Genomic DNA, 5,351 nt, shown 5'->3' with positions numbered 1-5,351 from the left:
TCTCCGAAAAGACACACCGTCCCCCCTCGCCAGCCTGCCTCTGCGCCAGGCTCCCCGCCTGCTCGCCCTGCTCCACTCCTGCCCGCCCCCGCCGCGGGGGGAAAACTAAACGACCGGGGGGGGGGGGGGACGGGGACGGGGACGGGGACGGGGGAGAGAAGTAAAAAAAATAAAACTCCAACCGATCCAAACAGAAGCCTTCTCCGAAAAGACACACCGTCCCCCCTCGCCAGCCTGCCTCTGCGCCAGGCTCCCCGCCTGCTCGCCAGCCGCTCTCGCCCTGCTCCATTCCTGCCCGCCCCCGCCGCGGGGGGAAAACTAAACGACCGGGGGGGGGGGGACGGGGACGGGGACGGGGACGGGGGAGAGAAGTAAAAAAAATAAAACTCCAACCGATCCAAACAGAAGCCTTCTCCGAAAAGACACACCGTCCCCCCTCGCCAGCCTGCCTCTGCGCCAGGCTCCCCGCCTGCTCGCCAGCCGCTCTCGCCCTGCTCCACTCCTGCCCGCCCCCGCCGCGGGGGGAAAACTAAACGACCGGGGGGGGGGGGACGGGGACGGGGACGGGGACGGGGACGGGGACGGGGGAGAGAAGTAAAAAAAATAAAACTCCAACCGATCCAAACAGAAGCCTTCTCCGAAAAGACACACCGTCCCCCCTCGCCAGCCTACCTCTGCGCCAGGCTCCCCGCCTGCTCGCCAGCCGCTCTCGCCCCCCCTCTTTTCTAGCCTCCTTTCCCCGCCGCTGCTGCCGCCGCGACTGAGCAGCAGACCGTTGCCGTGGCGGGAAACACCACAGTTTCCGGGGGCCCCGTTGCCGGGCTGCAGACCACCCCACCCAGCCACCCGCCCCCCAACCCCCCGTCTCCAGGGCGCCGGAAAGTCTGTGATCGGGTGGGGCCGGGGGAGGGGGGGGGGGGGGGGCTGCACCTACTGGCCTGCAGGTCCGGGACTGCAGCGCGGGGAGGGAGGGGGAGCACACCGGTGCAGGGGTGCGTGTAGCTGTGTGTGCCTGCGTCGCGTTCTGTGTGTGTGTGTGTGTGTGTGTGCGCGCGCCTCTGAGCGCGCGTGTGTCACCGGGGGGGGGGGGGGGTGGCAGTGCCTGCAGGATCGCAGATATGTATTTTAAAGTATTTATTTTATTAAAAAAAGGAAAACGTCAAAAAAACACCAAAAAAAAACAGGCGGGGGGGGGGGGGGAGAAAAATTAAAAACAACCCCCCAAAAAAAGCCCAAGACCGCAAAAACCAAAACCAAAAGTCGGCGAGCACCCAGCAGCGCCGGGACCCGAACCTGAACCTGGCAAGGGGCTACCAGTCCTGAAGGCACCCAGTGAACAGCGAACTCGCGCCGGGGAGCCGGGCAGTTTGTGCCGGGGGCTGCCACCTCTGCCCGGACCCCGCCGACAGAATATGGTTGGGGGGGGGGGGGGGCAGCAGCGGAGCAGAGGGGCTGGCTGGTGTGGTGAAGCTGGCAAGTGCCTGGCAGCCACCGGCTCGGAATAGGTGCGTGCACGTGCATGAGAACGACGAGGGTGGGGGGGGGGGTGTGTGTGTGTCAGGAAACAAAAATTATTTTGAAAACTGGTTGTCGTTAATATTGTATTAATATTTCCCGCCGGAATCAATAAAGGTGAAATAACTCTTGCATCAGACAGTACGTTTAAACGTGCTCCCTTGGTGTAGAAGTGGTTCAAACTCGGGAAGGGGAGGGGGAAAGAAATGCCGTCCGGGAGAACCGGGAGAGGGTGGCCCTTTTAATCAGATTTGCTAAAATCTCAAAAGAAAGAAAAAAAAAAAAAAAAACGAAAAAAACGAACCAAAAACAGGCGCACCTGCCCCCCCCGCCCCCCCCCGCCCAAGGGGCACCGAACGGCTGCCAGGTCTACCCGGCTCCGCGGGCGGCCGCCAGGTCTACCCGGCTCCGGAGGCCGGCGCGGCCGCCGGCGGCGCCCGGAGGACGCGGGGTGTCGCTGCCGCAGCGGCCGGTGAAAAGGGCCGCCAGGTCTACCCGGCTCCGCGGGCGGCCGCCAGGTCTACCCGGCTCCGGAGGCCGGCGCGGCCGCCGGCGGCGCCCGGAGGACGCGGGGTGTCGCTGCCGCAGCGGCCGGTGAAAAGGGCCGCCAGGTCTACCCGGCTCCGCGGGCGGCCGCCAGGTCTACCCGGCTCCGGAGGCCGGCGCGGCCGCCGGCGGCGCCCGGAGGACGCGGGGTGTCGCTGCCGCAGCGGCCGGTGAAAAGGGCCGCCAGGTCTACCCGGCTCCGCGGGCGGCCGCCAGGTCTACCCGGCTCCGGAGGCCGGCGCGGCCGCCGGCGGCGCCCGGAGGACGCGGGGTGTCGCTGCCGCAGCGGCCGGTGAAAAGAGCCGCCAGGTCTACCCGGCTCCGCGGGCGGCCGCCAGGTCTACCCGGCTCCGGAGGCCGGCGCGGCCGCCGGCGGCGCCCGGAGGACGCGGGGTGTCGCTGCCGCAGCGGCCGGTGAAAAGAGCCGCCAGGTCTACCCGGCTCCGCGGGCGGCCGCCAGGTCTACCCGGCTCCGGAGGCCGGCGCGGCCGCCGGCGGCGCCCGGAGGACGCGGGGTGTCGCTGCCGCAGCGGCCGGTGAAAAGAGCCGCCAGGTCTACCCGGCTCCGGCGGGACTTAGCCGCATTTCGGGGGCGGGGAGGTAGACCTGATAGCCCCGCCACTTTCTCGGAGCTGGCCAAGGGGTCGCTGTTTTTCGCTGCCTCCAGTTACGTCATCGTAAAAGTCGGTGTCATTGGCGGGTCTCCCCGGTGGGCAGGGACGGCACTCTTGGAGCCGGCCGGGGGCGGGGACGTGATCTCCCGTACTATAGGAGGTAGTGGTGACTCGTGCACGGAGCAGCGCTAGTGAGCGGCTGCAAGGCTTACGGCTCAGCCGGCGAAGTGGAGCGCTGGGCGGCCGTTGTGGTGGTGGTTTTGCCTGGTGGTTCGGCTCGTTTTCTGTCTGTTCGGCCAGTTGGTCTCTCCCGGTGTTTTCCAAGTAAGCCAGCCGGGCGCCTGCGAGGGTCTGGCAGGCTGGCGGTGGCTGTTGACCCGAGTGGTGCGAGAGGTGCAAAGGTGGATTCCGCAGGGCATAGCCCGGTGGCCGGCGGCGGCCACCGGCACTCGAACGCTGGAAGACCGGGTGGAGCCGAGCCTGCCTCGGCTTTCCCCCGGCCCCGGAGGGCCCGATGATGGCAAAGGTGGAGCGCTGGTATATGCGAGGGCAGCTGCCCGTGAGCATCCAGCCCGCCGCGGCTGCCGCCGCCTCCTGAGGGCCTGGTGATGGGCGGGCGAGGTGGCGGCACCTCGTCCTTTGACTCTGGCCTTAAGCTGGAGCGGGCAGAGCGGCAGCCGGTCCCGGTGGCTGGCAGCCGGATGCAGACGGCTGGGGGTTCTCGTGCGTGCCGCAGCTTCCCCCCAGCCCCCGAGGGCCCGATGATGGCACAGGTGAGAGGCCGCAGCGCCTCGTCCTGTTTTTGCCGGCATGAGCCACGCGTGGGCGGCCTGTGGTGTCCGGCCTGCCCCGGCTTGCCTGGTTGCAGGAGGGCTCGGTGGAAAGGTCTGCAGCGCTCTACCGGGTTTAGAGGTGGCGGCACCTCATCGCGTTTTCTCCGGCCTTAAGCTGGAGCCCATGCACGAATTGGGCAGAGTGCAAGCGGCAGCCGGTCCCGGTGGCTGGCAGCCGGATGCAGACGGCTGGGGGTTCTCGTGCGTGCCGCAGCTTCCCCCCAGCCCCCGAGGGCCCGATGATGGCACAGGTGAGAGGCCGCAGCGCCTCGTCCTGTTTCTGCCGGCATGAGCCACGCGTGGGCGGCCTGTGGTGTCCGGCCTGCCCCGGCTTGCCTGGTTGCAGGAGGGCTCGGTGGAAAGGTCTGCAGCGCTGTACCGGGTTAGAGGTGGCGGCACCTCATCGCGTTTTCTCCGGCCTTAAGCTGGAGCCCATGCACGAATTGGGCAGAGTGCAAGCGGCAGCCGGTCCCGGTGGCTGGCAGCCGGATGCAGACGGCTGGGGGTTCTCGTGCGTGCCGCAGCTTCCCCCCAGCCCCCGAGGGCCCGATGATGGCACAGGTGAGAGGCCGCAGCGCCTCGTCCTGTTTCTGCCGGCATGAGCCACGCGTGGGCGGCCTGTGGTGTCCGGCCTGCCCCGGCTTGCCTGGTTGCAGGAGGGCTCGGTGGAAAGGTCTGCAGCGCTGTACCGGGTTAGAGGTGGCGGCACCTCATCGCGTTTTCTCCGGCCTTAAGCTGGAGCCCGCGAAGCGGGAAGAAAAGTGCGGCTGTACCTGGTGGCTGGCAAGTCGAACGCAGGCGGCTGGGGTTGTCTCGCTTCTGTGGCATTCCCCCAGGCCCCGAACACCCGTGCGCGGCATGGGTCCAGGTGCCTTTTTTTTCCCCGACGGCAAGCGGTTGCCTGTGGGGCGGGCAAAGACCGGCAGCCGGTGGCGGTTGCCGGCACTCGAACGCTGGAGGAGCTGGGGGAGTTGAGCCTGCTGTGGCCATCCCCCGGTCCCGTTACCTTCCTCAAGGGAATCGTTGTCTGGAGCCGGGTGGCCCGTGGCACCTCCCGCTCCACGATTTGACTGATCCAGACCCACAGGCAGCGCCCGCTGAGGCGTCCTCGGGTGCGTCGGAGAGCCTCCACGGCGGGCCGGCTCTGCCGGTGTTCAGGCCGTTGGAGCACCTCTCGCAGGCGTTGCCCTCACTCGCACGCAGAGCCCCCGCACCTGCCGTCCGCCCCCGGTTGGCGACGGGTGCGAGTGGCCGTCGCTGTCCCAGGACTCGTGGCCGTGGGGCCTCCGCTCCTTCCTCCGTTCCCTTCCCTTACTGATCGATGAGGCGTTTAGGGCGCGTCGGAGGGGCTTCCCGGCGGGCCGGCTCTGCCGGTGTTCAGGCCGGCGTTGCACCTCTCCGCAGACGTTGCCCTCTCACTCGCACGCAGAGCCCCCGCACCTGCCGTCCGCCCCCGGTTGGCGATGGGTGCGAGTGGCCGTCGCTGTCCCAGGACTCGTGGCCGTGGGGCCTCCGCTCCTTCCTCCGTTCCCTTCCCTTACTGATCGATGAGGCGTTTAGGGCGCGTCGGAGGGGCTTCCCGGCGGGCCGGCTCTGCCGGTGTTCAGGCCGGCGTTGCACCTCTCCGCAGACGTTGCCCTCTCACTCGCACGCAGAGCCCCCGCACCTGCCGTCCGCCCCCGGTTGGCGATGGGTGCGAGTGGCCGTCGCTGTCCCAGGACTCGTGGCCGTGGGGCCTCCGCTCCTTCCTCCTTTCCCTTCCCTTACTGATCGATGAGGCCTTTCGGGTCGCGTCGGAGAGGGCCCTCGGCGGGCCGGCTCTTCTGTGCTCCCCGTAATAGGG

This window comes from Buteo buteo, unplaced genomic scaffold (assembly GCF_964188355.1).
Source record: "Buteo buteo unplaced genomic scaffold, bButBut1.hap1.1 HAP1_SCAFFOLD_347, whole genome shotgun sequence".
Classification (NCBI taxonomy): domain Eukaryota; kingdom Metazoa; phylum Chordata; class Aves; order Accipitriformes; family Accipitridae; genus Buteo; species Buteo buteo.
Note: the sequence above shows the minus strand (reverse complement) of the source record.